Genomic DNA, 19,671 nt, shown 5'->3' with positions numbered 1-19,671 from the left:
CAGATCTCTGTGAAGCAGCTGGCAGATCTCTGCAACCACCTCCCTTCTGAAGCGCAGCCTCTTAACACAATGCGCGGCAGTCCTGGTGAGATAGGACACCTGCTGCCGGTATTCCCTGAGTGGGTAAGGCCTACGTTGCCGACGCCTGATGGCCCCTCTGCGTCTAGGCATGGCTGGCCCTCTCACACAGCGTCTGCGAGCCCTTCGCACATAATGCTGGAACTGAGGGTTGGAACCCCATGCAGCCCCCATAATAAACTTGCAAACAGTGAAATCACAATGAGTCAAATTTCAAAGCCCTGGCCAGAAGCCAAAAATACCTCTTCTATGTTGTCCCAAATCAGTAAGGTCTGTTCCTTGGTCTCTGTCCAGAAATCCAAAGCACTAAAGTCATTGCAGCAAAATGGCTGGCCTTTATAGTTCAGTGTAAGTGCCCTTTAATTAGCACTCCCCGAGGCCCGCAGGGCCTCTGCTGCGTTCCACTTCACAGTTCTTAACAGCGCCACGCCCACATTGGGCGGGCGCCACTGAATTTCCGGTTTGGGGCGCACAAACAGCGTTGCACGACGAAATGACGTCATAAGCTGCGCGCGCAGCTGAGCGGGCGCAAACACTTTGCGCCGGCGCTAAATGTCAACTGAAGTTGGGCGTAGGCGCAGATCGGCCTGCGCCCGGGCGCTAAGTGCCTAGCGCTGGAAATCTACCCCTCTTATGGCGTTAACGGCTGGCGAACGCAACTGAATTTCTAGGCCTGGGTCCCCGGGATCCCTTGCAGGACTTGTTCCATCGCCCTCTGCCAAATAGCCGGGGCTGATGCTACCCCGAATACCAGTCGATTGTACTGGTAAAGGCCTTTGTGAGTGTTTATCGTGAGGTATTTCCTAGATGCTTCTTCCACCTCCATTTGTAGATACGCTTGGGCCAGATCAATCTTTGTAAAGCGTTTCCCTCCAGATAGTGAGGCGAAAATAACTTCTATCCGTGGAAGTGGATATTGTACTGCGTGCAGGACTGGATTCACAGTTACCTTGAAGTCCCCACAGATGCGAACCTTCTTCGGTTCCCCAGGCGTGCTGCTCAATGATTTCTTCATTACAGGAACGATGGGTGTGGCCCACTCGCTCCAGTCCACCTTGGACAGCACACCCGAGTGCTCCAAACTCTCCAGCTCTGCTTCAACGGCTGGGCGGATCGCGTAAGGTACCGGTCTGGCCTTAAAAAAATTTGGGTTTGCGTTATCTTCAATTTTTATCATTGCCGTTACTCCTTTTAGAGTCCCAAGTCCTTGTTGGAACATCTCTTTCGCGTCAGTTAGAATTTTTGACAGTCGTCCAGGTGTGACGTCATCATCCTTTTTATCAGTCACAGTTAGCGCCTGAATGGAATGCCAATCCAATTGTATTTTTCGGATCCATTCACGTCCCAATAATGGTGGTCCTCCATCTGGTAGTATATATAGATACAGTTTCTGTGTTTCCTTGCCGTTGTATTCAACTGGCACCCTTATTTTTCCTCTGGGGTAGACTTTTTGCCCCGTGTATGTCTTCAATACAATGGACGTGTCCTTCAAGGGTATGTGTGAGAATAGCCGCTCATAGTCTCGTCGATTCATGACAGTTAGGGCTGATCCTGTGTCCAATTCCATCTTTACTGGGGACCCTGCTATCGTGAGGGTGACCCAAATGGTTCAGTGATCCTCCTTTGCGATCATGTTGTGTAACTTTAGACAACTTAGCCTCCTGCTCCCGGAGTCGTTATCACTCTCCTGATCTTCCGAACTACTGTCTGTCAATTTCTTTACTTTCTTGTACTTTCCCTTAGTAGTTCTTGTAGTGTTGGTTTTCTTTCCCGGCCTGCAGACTCTTGCTATGTGTCCCATTTTCCCACATTGCCTGCATACTTTGTCCTTAAACCAGCAGTCCTTCTGATCATGGGTTGTTCTGCCGCAGCGATAGCACTTTTCTGCTCCATACGCCATTTCGTTAGCGCTGTATTCTTGTGGTTTCTGTTGTATTTCCGCAGCTCCCCGTGCTGCTGCTTCATAGGATACTGCCACGCTGAAAGCCTGTTCTAACGTCAGGTCCTTTTCCGAAATTAGTCGTTTCTGTGTTCCTTCACTCTGGAGCCCGCAGACAAACTTATCCCGTAAGGTGTCTGCCAGTCCTGCTCCGAACAATGAAGATGAGCAAGGTAAAAGAGACAAACGGAACTCCCGTCGGAGAGAAGAGCAGAACTTCTTCAAGGTGGTCATTCCTGGAAGAGAAGTGGCAGTGAATTGTATCCTTAGATCCCTTTGCTCTTCTACCCCATTCCGTTTCTTATTTTCTAAGGTGTAGGTGATGTTTCTATTTTTCCTACTAAAGTGCATCGCCTCACATTTATTGATGTTAAAGTTCATTTGCCACTTAACTGCTGCAATCTGCAAGATCTAACATAGATCTGTCCTTATATAATTTAAAATTGTGACCCCTGGTCCTCTTTAACCTATTTAATTGGAACGAACTGTCAACTTAAACACAATCTATTCCCTTCATCATCTTATAAACCTCGATCAGATTACCTCTTCAGACTATGTTTCTCTGAAGAGTAGAGTCGCAGTTCTTTTAGCTTATCTTGATAACTAAGATGCTTTAGACTGGGAATTAGTCTAGTGGCCCACCTCTGTACCTTTTCCAAAGCCTCAATATCACCCACCATGTGAGGAGACCAAAACTGGACACTGTACTCCAAGTGAGGCCTGACCAAGGTCTTGTACAAGGATAAAATAGTATGCTTTGTCTTATAGTAAATTGTCCTATGAATGCACCCAAACACTCTATTAGCTCTAGCTATCGCTTCCTCTAGGGCATAAAAACCCAAAAGGAAAAGTGATCCAACCATGGCTAACAAAAGAAATTAAAGCTAGTATTAAGTCAAAGGAGGAAGCTTATAAAGTTGCCAGAAAAAGCGGTCAGCCTGAGGATTGGGATCTTTTTAGAAATCAGCAAAGGGGGACCAAGAAATTGATAAAGAAAGAGAAAATGGAATATGAGCACAAACTAGCGAAAAATATAAAAATGGATTGTAAAAGCTTCTATAGGTATGTGAAAAAGAAAAGACTGGCGAAAGTAAATGTAGGTTCTTTACAGTCAGAGAGATGCAAATGCACTGCATTTCCAGCCCATTTCTTACTTATTTCACTGTTGTATTGCCTTATTAATTCATTTAGGGTCCTTGGTATGTAATTATTTTGCATTGTTCATAATGTCCTTAAAAGTGTTCCATTTATCTGCAACCGAAGTTTTTGAATACTGTACCCCAGCAGCTTAAGATCAGCCCCATTGTTTGAAAGCTGTGTTTTTATTTGAATTATGTGCCTGAGTATTAGTTTACAGTGTTGATTTAACCCAGATCATGTCAAATTTGGTAATGTTATGGCTGCTGTCACCCAAGGATGCCACTACTTCCATTCCCCATATGCTATCTCAGTGACCAGGTAAAGATACATAATACCTCTCGTGGTATCGCTAATGCACTGGATCATAAAGCAGTCATGAATTACACTCATGTGCTCTGATTCTACACCACTTGGGCAATCTGACCCTGACAATCCATGACCTTTCCATTGTACTCCTGCTAAAACCTCAGCGGTGTACACCAGAAAGACAGGGACCTGGATACACGAGCCTAGGCCTTGTGCAGCAGGAGGCCTTCTGGGAACAGAGCCTTTAACTGCTCTAGCAAGGCCGTCAGGGTAAGAGATGGGGCTGGGGCGGTGCGGGGCGTTGTCAGGCCAGGGGCAGGAACTTGCTACATCGGGAGTTCATCACTTTTCAGGCTCTCATAAGGATCTTGTGTAGCATCAGCAGAGGTATGTTGAGTGAGACCAGGCATACTTACCTGTCAAACGGCACATGTGGGATCCACCTTGGGGTCCTGACGTGGACTGAGGTATAGACCCCTCAAGAAGAGGTTGTGAATTTTTAAAATATACAAAGGGGGCTACAAGGGGCACCATAAAGATGTTTCTGGGGTGCCCCTGCACACTTGGCTTGGAACTCTTCAACCAGTCTTCTTGACCTTTTTGACAAATGGGTGTCCTAGATGCACCCACATTGGTGCAGGCGCCCACCATCACCAGGGTAACAAGGAAATCATCCCCAACCCTGAAAGGTCAGCTGGGGTCAGCAGGGGAGGTTTCCAGTGACTGCATCTCAGCACTTACACCAAGATACTCTCCCCCTCATGACATAAATTTTCTAGGGGCTCTCAGTTTATATTTATACAAATCTTTGAAGATGTCAGTACTAGTTGATAAGGCTGTTAAGAAAATATATGGGATCCTTAGCTTTATAAATAGAGGCTTGGAGTACAAAAGCAAGAAAGCTATGCTAAACCTTTATAAATCACTGGTTAGGCCTTAGATGGAGTATTGTGTCCAATTCTAGGCATCACACTTTAGAAAGGGCTTCAAGGCCTTGGAGAGGGTGCAGAGGATATTTACTGGAATGGTACTAGGGATGATGGACTTCAGTTATGTGGAGAGACTGCAGAAACTGGGATTGTTCTCCTTAGAGCAGAGATTAAGGGGAGATTTAATAGAGGTGTTCAAAGTTATGAGGGGTTTTGATAGAGTAAATAGGGAGAAACTGTTTTCACTGGCCAGAGGTGTGATAATCAGAAGACACAGATTTAAAATATTTGGCAAAAGAACCAGAGATGACATGAAGGGAAAAAATATTATGCAGTAAGTTGTTACAATCTAGAATACATTGCCTGAAAGGGTGGTGGAAGCAAATTCAAAAGTAACTTTCAAAAGGGAATTGGATAAATTCATTTAAGGGGAAAAAAATTGCAGGGTTATGGGGAAAGAGCAGGGGAGTTGGACTAATTGGATCGCTCTTTCAAAGAGCCAGCACAGGCATGAGGGGCCGAATTGCCTCCCTCTATGCTGTATGATTCTATGATTGGGTTGGTTAGTTTGAAGTTTTTGTTTTCACGTATTTTTCTTAGCTCTTCATAGAATAACCTGACCTTTTTGTTTTCATTCATGGTCTATTGCAAACCCCTCCCTATCTTTGCTCCCTTCACAATACATTATTGCCCAAGAAGTTTCTCAGATTGATGGCAGGAATTGATGTAATATATTATTACATATCCCTCTAGTGAGGAGGGAAGGCTTAATGTAGATTATTTCTAGGTCTTTATAATGCTGGTCTTTTAAAAAAAATAAGGTTCCTTTTTGAGATACGTTCTCCCCTTCCTCTTGCCGCAAGCATTATTCATTGTTGAGAGTGCAGGTGCAAATCTCCCTTGATGTATTTCCTAAAGCCATCCTCTGTATCTCCCCTGATAGATCAATGAGTTGATCCAGTGAGTAGCTAAGTCATAAAGGCCAGGAATGTCCCAGATTAAATCCTCACTTTTTGCTGGGTTAGTTAGCCTCAGCCTGCGTACATGAATAATGCCCAACTTTGATGAGAGGAAAAAAAGAAATCATCTTCTATGGGGTGTACTGAGGTGGCTTTCTCTCCTCCCTTTCCTTGTGGAAAATGCCTAATCTCTGTGGCACTTCTCCAAGATGGTACCTGAACTTGGTAACTGGATTACATTTACCTAATGCCTGCCTTATATAAGGGGCTGGAAATCTTTAGTAAAAGTCAGAGCGTTTATATGATCTGAAGACAAATCAGAGAGTGTAAGAGAAAGTAAAGTGCATCCTCCCCAATTTCAAAAATATCTGGGATTTTACTGTTCTTTGTTCAAAAAAAAACAGTTTTCAGAACATTATGCAAATCATATCACAATATGTGAACTAAACTAACAAAATATATGAACAATTATTAAATGCAGACAGACTTAGGGGCCGATTTTCCTGGAGCCATGAGGCAGGCTTTCAGGCGTGTGGGGGGGAGGGGGGAAATCGCAAAAATGGGGGGTCGCGACCCCCCCCCCCGCCGCCTGATTCCCCGTCCCGTCCGATTTTCACCCAGGCGTTTCTGTCCGACCCGAATCAGTCTCACCCGCAGCAGGCGGGACTGGTCTTCAGGCACCTTAATCACCAATAATTGGCATCTATAATGCTGTGGAAGGTTGGAGCCTCACACACTTCTCCAGTGTGAGCTCCTGGGAAGCCCCTCTCGCCACCCTCACTCAGCGCTTCCTCAACTGAGGCACCTACCAGAAGCATGGGAGGCCTTTTTTTCCTTCCCCTCTTGGCATTAGAGGACCTCCAGCCCCATTCGCGAAATGACACACGCCACAACTGCAGAAGTTGCCATCAGAAATTTTATTTACAATAACCAGCTGATGGCATTTTTCAAATAAACACAACATTTCACCCAAGTGACTACCCTTGTGACTATTAGTGCTTTATTTTCCTCTTACGTGTGTAACTACATAGTGGTTCCCCTGTGGTTTCAGCAGATGTGGAGGCCCCTTGCTCACTTTCCTGCTGCTCCTGTCTCTACACCTTTGGCAGGCGTCCTCTGGGATGGCGAGCCTGTGAGGGCTCGCCAGCAGTCTGCTGCTCCTGCGGCTGTGCAGGGGTTGCGACCTCTATCTCCGTTGGGTGTGGACTCCGGCGGGGCTCTGACCGAGGTCTCTGCAGTGGCATGGAAGTGTGAGCGCTTGGAGAGGAGCCTCCACTTCCTTGAGGTCTGCCACCAACCTCCCTCTCATGGGTCAGGTCCCCCTCAGTGCCTGCAAGTGGCTTGAGAGCAGCTTGCTGCACATCAGGGGGGCCATGGGGACCTGTTTCTACAATGGCAGTCCTACTCAGAGGGCCTGCCATGAAGGTCTGGTTTCTCTGCTCAATAGCTGCCCATCGCTCCTCCAGAGATGTCAGTCTATTCTGAACACTCACCATGTTTTCAACACTCTGGCGACTTAGCTCCTCCATGGCCGTAGCCATCCTCTCTTCTACTGTAGCCATCCTTTCCGTGGAGGTTGCCATCCTTTCCATGGTGATGCGTTCATGCGCCAATGACGCCACAAAGGCTCTGCTCATGTTCGCTATGGACTCCTCCATTCGCTCCAAACTCGCAGCGACCCTGGAGACAAAACCTGCCAGAGACTCCTGCATCTGTGCATGGAGATCCATCACCTCTTCTCTTGCGGATGGACCCAGAGGCAAAGGGTCGACATGCAGCTGAGCTGAGCTGGCAGAGTCCTGCGCCCTCCGACGAGGACTCTCCACTGCTGTCCCTGTCTCCACCATCTGCTGATGCTCACTTGTGAGCTGTGAGACACCAGGTGACAACACTACTCTATCTCACGAAGGTCCCACCGAGGTGTGAGTGTCTGCGCTGGTGCTGGGTGCGCTGAATTCTGCTGACGCTGCGCCCTCAGAGGTTGGAGCTTCCTCTGAGGCGTCTGGCTGCTCAGCCTCTTCCTCCTCCGCAGTGGGGACGGGGGCTCTGGATGGTCCTGTGTGGGAGTAAAGGAAAGAGTTAGAGATATGATGCTAAGGTTACATGCACATTGGATTTTGCAGATGTTCATAAGTCCAAATGATGTAGCTTCAGAATCATAACAGCGACTCATGCTATGCCAATGAGAGAGATGGAAAACTATTCTGTCACCAGCTTGCGGGACTGCCCCTGTCTCTCCTTCCCCAGCTTCCGCAGCCACATCAGCCCCGACAATTTCCAGCACTCCTTCCTCCCAGGGGGTCAGGTGGGCTATTGAGGGTGGGCCTCCTCCAGTCCTGGCTCGCTCGCTGTTGTTGTGAGCTCTCTTTTCCTGCAATGAGGGAGACAAGTGGAGTTTGAGTGAGAATGAAGGAGTGAGTGTAGAGATTGCATAGCATAGATACTTAGAGGGAGACAAAGATGGTGTGAGGCTGCAAGACCAAGGGCCCTCCCTATGTGCTGCCAGTTGTGTTCAAAGCATCAGAGAGGGAGTGTGAGGGCTGCATGGTGGAATAGTTATGTGAATGTGAGCATAGAGAGAGAGGGAATGGGTAAGGGTGCATGGATGTGACTGTGAAGTGGGATGTGGAGGAAGAGAGTGCTAAAGCTGAGTGCTGGTGGGGAAAGGCAATGGGGATCAGTTTGAGGGTGATGGAAACTTCATACTTACTTTTCCTGTACGGTGAAGGTCATGGAATCGCTTCCGGCACTGTATCCAGATTCTTCTGGTGACTCCCAGCGAGTTGACACCTGCTGTCACCTGCATCCATGCAGCCTTGGTCTCAGTGGGAGGCCTCTTCCTCCCTGACCTAGGAAAGAGGACCTCCCTGTGGGCCCTCACCCCATCCAATAATGCCTGCAGTGAAGCCTCGTCAAATTTGGAGGCAGCTCAGGGTCTGGCACTGGCCACAGCTGGTGCAGGCTCCTCTGCCATCCTGTGTGGTTCGTTTGGAAGCCTGCAGAGGTTGCAATGCTTGCTGTGGACCTTAAAAGCACCACGAATGATGACATCATACTGTGCGACTTTCTGACTGGAAATACTCAATTAGCAAGGGTTCCCACACGCTGGAAATGAATTGGCCAATTGAGGGGTAATTGTATCAATCTGGCAGACCCATTTAGATTCGTGTGGGAACCCCGACATTCGGGGAACCCGACAATTCCCCACACCTGCAGGAAAATCGGCCCCTTAGTGTGTAATTCCAATTATATCTATAGATTAATACTGAAATTGTTTTTGACTGAAAATATTAATACATAATAGAAACGTAAACATGGTAGCATGGTGCATTGGAAATTAGCTCTTCAATGGGATAGAGGATACCGTTTGAACGTTCATTTTATCACATGGGGACATGTCAACCTTGGCCATGCTGTCAGAGCAGAGGCTCTCCCCAGGAGCTACTTCATGGCGAGAACATTTCTATCTTGTTATGGCGATGCAGCTGAGACTGGAATCACAGCAAAATGGAGTGTTGAACCTGTGTCACGCAATGTCACTTCCACTGCAGTTCCTGGGGTGTCCTTATAACTTGTCAATTACTAATTTTACCACATTTATGGTACCCTCAGTCCTCCCTCTGTGCCTCGTTCCCCAGGCTAAGATACTAGACAGTAGTCCTGTTCTTTGGACTCTAGGGGAATCAAGTGATATCGGGATCAAATGGGTAAGTGGAATTGAGGTCGAAAATCAGCCATGATCTTATTGAATAGCGAAGCAGACTCAAGGATCTGTATGGCCTACTCCTGCTCCTAATTCTTACGTTCTTATGTTTGTATACTTTTGCAGTGCTGCCAGGAAAGGCAGAACATACTGGCTGTGAGTTTACCTCTTTTTTCCTTGAGGAGAAATCGCTGCTCTCTGCTCAATCTGGCCCCTGGGCAGCATGAAGAAGGTCAGCTGAGGGAATCACAAAACAAGCACATGTCCTACCATTCTGCAGCGTAGCAAGTTAAGAACACCAATGTGAACATAAGAACATAAGAACATAAGAAATAGGAGCAGGAGTAGGCCAATCGGCCCCTCGAGCCTGCTCCACCATTCAATAAGATCATGGCTGATCTGATCCTAACCTCAAATCTTCTATCGCTCTCCATCCCACCCGAACCCATGTGATCTCCCGGGAGAGGCGAAAAACCAGATAAAAAACCCAATGGCCAATTTGGGAGAAAAAATCTGGGAAATTCCTCTCCGACCCATCTAGGCGATCGAAACTCTTCCAGGAGATCACTGTGCTGAGTCATCAGGGTGCCCATTAGCTGTTGTTTATCTGCAATTGGTGCAGTTTTCAGAATTCATGCAACGAATGTAAATGTTCCTTGATTTTTGTGGGGGGAAATATTAAGCCAGAGAAGCAGCAGCAGAGCAGGATGGTAAGTGAGAAACTACTGTATAAGAGGGTGTTGTGGCGGAGCCACCAAAGGACTCAGATCGTTTGTATATAATTCCTTTAACAACATGTTAGCCACAGCCTGAATCTGTATCTTTATTTATGCTGTTTAACTGTACAGAGCGTGGTTACTTTAACAGCGCGGCTGAAACGTGATGACGTCACGCCATTCATCACGTGATTTCTCCACTGGTGGGAAAACGTGATGACGTCATGACGTCAGCCACGGGACTGCAGGGGCAGTCCTCATGGAGCCTCCAGAGAGAGCAGACCTACATTCGATGTTATCCTGCAGTTTCTTGTTAAAACCTGTTTGTTTCATTAAAGTTCATTTTGTTTGATCGCCTGAGTAGAACTCAGTCTTTTAGTTAGGAACCCGGTTCCTACATTGGTGACCCCGACTTTCGTGAACGGTTTTTGCTGAAGATCTTCAGCATGGAAACGAACGCCGTGACTCTGAAACTGCCACAGTTCTGGGAGCAACAACCAGCCACGTGGTTTATCCAAGCTGAAGCCCAGTTCGCCATCAGGAACATCGTCGCGGATCAGACCCGTTATTACTACGTGGTCTCCGCCCTCGATAGCGCCACTGCCTCGTGGATCGTCAACCTCCTCGGTAGTCCTCCTACTGACCGCAAGTATGATACGTTAAAGGCACGGTTGCTACAAGTCTTTGGCCTCTCGAAGTCAGAATGCACTCGCTGGCTCCTCGCTATGCCCGGCCTTGGGGACTGCAAACCGTCCGAGCTCATGAGCCAAATGCTCACGCTCTTAGGTGCCGAACCGGAATGCTTCCTCTTCCGGGAGCTATTCCTCTGCCAACTGCCGGAGCAGGTGCAGGCTGCCCTAGCCAGGTCCGAGGTCACAGACTGCACCAAGCTGGCTGCCGAAGCAGATAAAAGTTTCACAGTAACCCAGCAGTGCTGCGCGGCCACGAAGCGCCCATCCCCCACAGACATGGCTCCAGCTCCTCTCGCAGCGGGCTGGTGCTCCTACCACGCCCGTTTTGGCGCGAAAGCACGACGCTGCCGCTTTCCCTGCAGCTTTTCGCCCCAAAAAAAACAATGCTCCTGCAGCGTTCCTGGCGAAGGAGGACCGGGTCTAACGGGCGTTCCGCGGCTGCGATGGCCATCGGATCTTCGGGGAAACTTCTTTACATCACCGATTCCCTATTGGGTCGACGTTTCCTTTGTGACACCGGGGCGCAGTGTAGCATCCTACCTGCGTCGAATCTCGATATGCAAGCTGGGGACCACGGTTTTTCCCTCGTGGCGGCTAATGGCACAGCCATTCGAACTTTCTGAAAGCGGCGGGTCCAAGTGTGTTTCGGCGGTCAGAGCTTCCATTGGGAATTTGTCACGGCTACAGTCTCGCAGGCCATCCTAGGGGCGGATTTTCTGTGTGCCAACGGCCTCCTCGTCGATGTCCGGCACCACTGGTTGATCAACGCGGCCACCTTCCACTCGATTCCGTGCAACCACGGTACCACCGTGGCGCGCTCTATTGCCTGCGCTTTCCCATCTCCGGATGACTTCACTCGGCTCCTCGGAGAGTTCCCGGAGCTGACCAGGCCCACTTTCTCCTCCTCGGCCACGAAGCATGGTGTTGAACATCATATCACCACTATTGGCTCCCCGGTTTATGCACGGGCTAGAAGGCTTGAACCCGGCAAGCTCGTGGCTGCGAAAGCGGAGTTCGACATGATGGAGCGGCTGGGGATTATTCGCCGGTCGAATAGTCCCTGGTCTTCGCCTCTCCACATTGTTCTAAAACCGGGCGGCGGCTGGCGGCCATGCGGTGACTACCGACGCCTGAATGACGCCAGTACTCCTGATCGGTACCCGATCCCGCATATTCAGGATTTCTCGGCCCATTTGGCGGGAAATTCTATCTTTTCTAAAGTCGACCTCATCCGGGGGTATCACCAGGTTCCCGTGCACCCGCAAGACGTCCCGAAAACCGCAGTCATCACCCCTTTTGGCCTTTTTGAGTTCCTGCGGATGCCGTTTGGCTTGAAGAACGCGGCACAGGCTTTCCAGTGCTTAATGGACTCCGTGCTCCAAGACCTAAACTTCATCTTCGACTACCTCGATGACATTCTCATCGCCAGCGCTAGCAAGGAAGAGCACATCTGCCATTTGCGTACCCTCTTTACACGCCTCAGTCAGCACAGTTTGATCATCAATCCAGCCAAGTGCCAGTTTGGCCTGCAGTGGATCGATTTCTTGGGACACCGCATAACATCAGATGGCGCCATTCCCTTACCGACGAAGGTGGAAGCTGTTACCTCTTTCCCGCGCCCGCCAACCGTCAAGGCCCTGCAAGAGTTCCTGGGGATGGTCAACTTCTATCACCGATTTGTCCCTAAGGTGGCTCAGCTTGTGCAGCCTTTGTACGGGGCCCTCAAGGGCAAGTCCAGTAAGGATCCAATCAGCTGGACGGCCGAGATGGACCAGACGTTCGTCAACACCAAGAGCGCTTTGGCCAACGCAACCATGCTGGCGCACCCACTTCCGGGTGCCACCATCGCCCTTACCACAGACGCGTCAGACTACGCCATCGGCGCAGTGCTGGAGCAGTGGGTGAACGACACGTGGCAACCACTGGCGTTTTTCAGCCGTCAACTACGGAGAAATGAAAGAAAATACAGCACCTTCGATCGGGAGTTGCTGGCCCTTTTTCTAGCCATTCGCCATTTCCGGTTCTTATTAGATGGACGTCCCTTCACGGCTTTTGTCGACCACAAGCCTCTAACGTTCGCCATGGCCAAGACCGCCGAACCGTGGTCAGCTCGTCAACAATGTCACCTGGCGTTTATTTCTGAATTTACCACGGACATTCAACATGTGTCTGGTAAAGACAACCTGGTAGCGGATTGCCTCTCCCGTGCGACGGTCCATGCGGTTCACCTTGGGATTGACTACGCCCTCATGGTTGCGGATCAGGCCTTGGACCCAGAGGTCCAATCATACAGAACCGTCCCCTCTAGTTTCCAAGCGACTGAAGTCAGTTTCCAGGCCGCAGGCACCACGCTCCTTTGCGACGTCTCCATGGGCATTCCCCGACCTATCGTCTCAGTCGCATGGCGCCGGAAGGTGTTTGACGCCATACACGGGTTGTCGCACCCTGGTATGAAGGCTTCACAGCGGCTAATGTCGGCGAAGTTCGTCTGGAAGGGTATGCACCTCGATGTCTGTGACTGGGCCAACACCTGCGTGGTCTGCCAGAAGGCCAAGGTCCAGCGTCATGTAAAAGCTCCGGTGGCTACGTTCGCTGTTCCGGAGCGTTGTTTCGACCACGTGCATGTGGACCTTGTGGGGCCACTTCCGCCTTCCCATGGTTATACACATCTCCTCACCATGGTGGACCGCACCACTAGGTGGCCAGAAGCAATTCCTTTGGTTTCCACCACTTCGGCAGACGTCACGAGAGCTTTCATCTCCTGTTGGGTTGCTCGTTTCGGGGTACCGGCGGACATCTCCTCCGATCGTGGGCCACAATTTTCCTCGGAACTCTGGAACACTGTAGCTCAGGGGCTCGGTAACAAACTTCATCGCACCATCGCCTATCTTCCACAGGCGAACGGCCTGTGCGAGCGATTCCACAGGTCGCTTAAAGCCGCCTTACGGGCCAGTCTTCAAGGTGCGGGATGGGTGGACAGACTCCCATGGGTCCTTTTGGGTCTTCGTACGGCGCCCAAAGAAGACCTGCAATCGTCCTCGGCAGAACTCGTTTATGGCCAGCCGCTCCGAGTACCAGGGGATTTCCTCCCTTCTCCCACAGAGCCATGGTCCGCCTCTCAGCAACTCGTCAGCCACCAGGAAGCGGCCAGATGCTTCGCTCCGGTGCCTACATCAAATCACGGCCTACAGAGCTCCCACGTGCCAGTGGAGCTGAAGAACGCCAAGTAAGTATTTATCCACCACGATGCTCACCGGGATCCGCTAAAGCCCCCTTACACTGGTCCTTTCCACGTCATCGAATCAGGAGACAAATCCTTTTTGGTCGACATCGGAGGAAAGCCGGATCACATTTCGGTGGGCCGGTTGAAGCCGGCTCACTTGGACCTGGACCGCCCAGTCGTCATCGCTCAACCGCCGAAACGTGGCCGACTGCCCGCAGCCGCCGTGCCAGATCAACCACAGCCGCCCGCCAGCTCGACCACACTCGCCGCGCCAGCTCAACCACAACCGCCCGCCAGCTCCACCACCGTCCATCAGCTTCCTCTGCAGGGTTACCGAAGTCGCTCGGACAGACTTGTCAGGCCTCCTCGACGCCTCACTTTTGCTGTTAAAGACAATTCTGGGGGGGCGCATGTGGCAGAGCCACCAAAGGACTCAGATCGTTTGTATATAATTCCATTAACAACATGTTAGCTACAGCCTGAGTCTGTATCTTTATTTATGCTGTTTAACTGTACAGAGCGTGGTTACTTTAACAGCGCGGCTAAAACGTGATGACGTCACGCCATTCATCATGTGATTCCCCACTGGCGGGAAAACGTGATGGCGTCATGACGTCAGCCACGGGACTACTGGAGCAGTCCTTGTGGAGCCTCCAGAGAGAGCAGACCTACATTCGATGTTATCCTGCAGTTTCTTGTTAAAACCTGTTTGTTTCATTAAAGTTCGTTTTGTTTGATCGCCTGAGTAGAACTCGGTCTTTTAGTTAGGAACCCGCGTTCCTACAGCGTCAGCAAACAAAGGCTTGGAACAGGACATGTTGTGATAAAATCAGGCCAACTTTCATACACATGGTATTATACCAGATTATACCACGGTTAAAGACAATTACCAAAATAAACCTCCTTGCACTGAAGTGGCATAATCTAGGCTGACAGTTCAGTGCAGTACTGAGGGAGTGCTGCACTGACGGAGGTGCCGTCTTTCAGATGAGACATAAAACCGAGGCCCCATCTGTCCTCTCAGGTGGACATAAAATATCCCGTGGCACTTTTCAAAGAGAAGTAGAGGAGCAAGGGAGTTCTCCCGATGCCTCAAAACAGATTATCTGGTCATTCATCTCATTGCTGTTTGTAGAACATTGCTGTGTGCTGTGTTTTCCTACATTACAACAGTGATTGGCTGTAAAGCACTTTGAGATGTCCTGAGGTCTTCACGTCAATAGAAATAAAAATTGGGAGAGAATTAAAATGGTCTTTCAATTCGCTATCACCCATTTTACTGTATCACACAAAGCCAAAATGACCCCTTCTATGATTTTTCGTGTTCTTTCTCACCTCACTGCTCTCCTTTCTTCACCTATCTCCCACCAATATTTGGGATGTACCAGCATCATCTCAGTCTTTGCAGTAGCTTAGATGGTACTCAGTGCACCATGGAAGAACAATCAGTACTACAATTAGGACATTCTATGAGACTCTTGGAGCCATTTTGAAGCAGCTGGCACAATGATATTAGTAAGTTGGTGACTTATCTGAACCATCTCCAACATGCACATTTCAGTAGTTTTCAGAGCAGTTTGTTTCAGGAACTATTAGACTTCCCCAAGCTCCCAAGTGTAGTGACAATACCCCTTGAATGGGATTGCCACCATTTCAGGGAAAGACAATCTGGAAAAGCCATGTACAATAACATCATACAAGCCATGTAATATTTGCTCAACCTAGTGACACTTTTCTACCAGAAATACTTCATTACATAACACCCAAATATTTCCATATAACTTTTTGGAGCATTAATGACCACTTTTTAAAATTATCTTGGGCATTGTACTACATTTGATCGATGAACACATACAATGAGGGTAAGTTATAGAATGGCTATTCTTTGAGTTTGTTTCAGATTGTGAGACTTGTCGACACAATTTAAGCAACACTATTTAAACAAAACATTCTGGGGGGAAAATTTGGTTGATTAGCGCCTCCCGTTTGTGCCCTAAGAGGGTGCAAACGGGATGCAAAGCAACTAGCACCCAGGTGCGGCGATGTTTGCGTCTTTCGCGAAATAGACCAGACATTTTGAGGCGGCGCTAAACACTACCATCACGATCTCCTGCGCCCGCAAATCATACGTCAGTCGAGCGTGCAACGCCCTGGTAGCGCCCCGGACCGGATATTGAGTGGCGCCCCCTTCCTTTCCGCCTGCCGTTAACAACGACAGGTAAAGGGGAATGTTTTACAGTCGGGAAGGGGCTGGGGGAGCGCTATTTAAAGGCGGCCTCTTCCTGCCTTTTTTTGTTGGAGACATTTTTGCACCACGCATTCCGAGAGAGAGAGATTCTGAAAGAGAAAGAGAGAGACTTCTGGAGAGATTCAACGCTGTGTAAAGGAGTTTTGGGTACTGAGCAGCACTTTGCAGGTTCTTTTTGATTTGATCTTCTTTGCATCGATTTAGAAGAGACTATGGGGGCTGCACTGATTCGGGGCGTTGTCCTGCACCTGCAGAATCAGAGGCATCAGCGACGCAGCTAGAGAACTAGGCCAATATCCATTAATAATTACTATCCAAAAAAGAGCCACCAAATTTTGGAAACACCTAAAAATGAGCAACCCCCACTGCTATCATTACGAAGCCCTGAAATGCCAAGAGAGGGCCATAAAGAAGAATACCCTCAGTCAACTAGTCCTGGGACTCAGTGAAGCAACCACTAACACTACTAACAATAACCAGCCCCAGGACAGTGACATCGTAGCACAGAGAATTCGACCCAACACAATTGTCACTAAGCAAAAGGAAAAATACCTGTCATATTGGGCAAAAACAACAAAAACCCATCATCTGGCACTTCATTCACCTTGCAGCATACTTCTATGCGTTCGACATATGTCGTCCAATCTTCGACTTCATTGTCGAACGCTGTGATACTGCCACTCTTCAGCATTTTTGGGTGTGGTTAGACTGGCTTAAAATGGCGTCTCACGCGCTTTCCTTTCTTCCCCGCTGCGGCTTAAAATGGCGTCTCCCACGCTGCTGCCAACGCCGCTCTCGGCGGTCCTCGTGCCAAATGGCGACGCCCTGCGGGTTTCGCGCACTGCTCCTGCGCTGCTGGCAACGCCGCTCTCTGCGGTCCTCGTGGCAATGGCAGCGCCTCGCGTTTTCCTGCGCGCCTCTCTCCCCTGTTGACGCTGCTCGGCCCTTGAACACCAGCTGCGCTCTGCTCTCTCTCGTCTCTCTCCCCCGTTGACGCCGCTCGGTCCTGAACACCGGCTGTGCCCTGTGCGCTCTGCCCTCTCCCTCTCTCCCCCGTTGACGCTGCTCGGCCTTTTTCTGTGCCGCTCGGTCGGGCTCTAGCCCGCCGCTGTCCGGGAAGGGTCTGCGCAGTACCTGTTGCCAGCCCATTTCGCTGGACCACCGTGACTGGAAAGCCAAGCCTGGCTCTCGACAGCCTCCCCTGCGATGCTCAAATCTCCGCTGGATGACTGGGCGGTTGCCCATGGTCGACGCCCGTGCTTCTGGACTCGACCTTCTTCCACTGTTCTCCAGGAGCGAATCCCTGGGAGGTGATGCAGAGTTGCAGGTAGGTTCGAATCTGCCACGTCGCCAATGTTACGTCCGTGTATAATCAGACACAGACTGCGGAGAACGGTACAAACGGTGTTTACTCAACGTGGCTCAGACTGCAACTGATCTGTACAGATTACTACTCAACGTTATATACAGGTGTGGTCACTGCCAGTACTACAGTATACATGAGCTGTAAAAAGTAGTTCCCCCCTTAAAGGTACATACATTACAGTGGGCACCGCATCAAAATGCAGAGGTTTTCCGAAACTGCAAGGGCTACCACTCCTTAAATGTCCAGTTGATCTGTGACCACAGACAGCTGATACTCACCGTCAATGCCCGCTATCCTGGCAGCAGTCACGATGCTTTCATCCTGCGCCAGACTGGTGTGCCAGATGTTTTCCAGGCATCGCATCAGCCAACTGGTTGGCTCCTCGGGGACAAGGGTTATTCACTCTGCACCAGGCTGATGACACCGCTCTGTAACCACAACACCCCTGCTGAGCTGCGGTATAATGAGAGCCATATCGCCACCAGGAACATTGTTGAGCAGACAAACGGCATGCTCCAGCAACGGTTCCACTGTCTGGACCACTCAGGAGGAGCCCTGCTGTACTCTCCTGAGCGAGTCTCCATCTTCATAGTTGTATGCTGCATGCTTCACAACCTGGCAATCCTCAGGACCTAGCCCATGCCACCAGGGATTGGTGCACCACCGGAGGAGGAGGAGGAAGAGGAGGAGGAGGAGGATGAGGACGATGATCAGCAGCAGCACCAAGGTGGGAGGGAGGCCCACAATGTTGACACTGCAATGGCTGTCCATCAATGGCTGATAACAAGCCACTTCTAGGCCCCTACTCAGAAGATGGCTTCTGGCATGGAGAACAACATCATGGAAAGCAACCCGCAACCCCTATAGCCGGCCAAACATGCAATGATTCTAAAGGCCAAACATGTAAATTTTGAATACAACTTTTTTATTTAACAAACTCTGTGTGTGTCATTTATTCAGGACAAACAAATAGAAACAAACACAACAAATCATGAATTTACAGAACTGGTTCTCACAAGCTGGAGAAAAATGCCAAAACAGTAAACAAATGTTATCAGATGAACCTCGACCTTTACTACAAATATTCCCACCATTTATTTTGCCCTTCGAGGGTGATCTCCATCCCCTGCACACTTCCCCCCTTCCCACCCTACTGCTCCTCCGTAATGGGGCCCCAGTGGCTGAAGCAAGGCTGGTGGAAGGCTGCTGAATGCCAGATGCTGAGACTACAGATGCCCTTGAAGGACGCCCTCGACCAGCTCTGGGCCTGGAGGCCCTGGCTGCAGACTGCACCAACTCTGCATGGGCGGCAGCAGTCTGGGCTGGCTGTGTTGCGGGCGGTGGCAAGTGCAATGGGGAAGTGTCAGTGGTGGGAGTAGGAATGCTGTCATCCTGAGAGAGGACAGCACCTTCCTGCTCGACCGACACACTGGAATTCCCACGGGGCAGCACCTCAGCATCCGGAGCAAACTGCTCGAGCACAGATTGCTGGCCTGCTGCAGCACCGTGATAGCCCCGGGGCAATGTGGCCAAACCAGTGACGATGGCAACAGTCAGTGCTTACGTTACATCAATTTGAGACTGCATGAGAGCAGTCTGAGATTGGATCGCAGCAGCCAGTGACTAAATTGCAGCACTAAGCCGTTGCTTTGCATCGGCCTGTGCTGCAGCGGAGTGCTCCACACTCCTTGCCAGTTCAACAATGCTTTCGGGCACCCTTCCCATTGCACCCATGAGCTGAGTGTGCATGTTCAAGGCCTGGCTATTCATTTCCATGATGAGGTGCTCCTCCTCTGCATCCAGTGCAGCAGGACTCGCTGGCCTACTCTCTCTCTGGGGAGATAGACCCCGAGCTTCCCTACCCCCATGGCATTGCTGCAGCCCGCTGGGTCCCAGAGTTTCACCCTCATCAGACCCTTCCCCCCTGCTCCCCTCCAGGGAAAGCGTGGTCCCAGTGTGGCCAGGGGCTCCCTTGGGAGACGTAGGCGCTGATGCTCCGGTTTCCTCTTCCTCCTTGCCTGGGCCGTTGCTCCCACTGCTTGGTTGAGGGATAGGCTGCCCAACTGGTGGTTCACTATCTGAAAGCAGGGAGGTACAAGAGCGGCTTTTGCGTCAGGACAAGGGGGCAGTAAGGGAGCAAGGACTGGAGACATTTAGTAAGTTGGATTGAAAGTGTAAAAGGCTGGTGTTGTGAGGGACAAGTGGAATGAGAGAGGAGAGAAAGCTCATGAACTTACCAGCGCTGTCCCCAAGGGGGTCGACCTCTCCAGTGGCCACAGCACCTATCACCTGGCTGGCAACGATCCTGTGGACGCGTGCCTCCAAATCGCTGAGGGTTTGCAGCTTAGCCTGTCCTCCACCCATCCATTGCT

The sequence above is a fragment of the Somniosus microcephalus genome, chromosome 8 (assembly GCF_052327205.1).
Source record: "Somniosus microcephalus isolate GS21.2 chromosome 8, FLI_Smic_1.0, whole genome shotgun sequence".
In the NCBI taxonomy this organism is placed as follows: domain Eukaryota; kingdom Metazoa; phylum Chordata; class Chondrichthyes; order Squaliformes; family Somniosidae; genus Somniosus; species Somniosus microcephalus.
The sequence above is the reverse complement of the archived record's forward strand: the minus strand, read 5'-3'. Positions refer to the sequence as shown.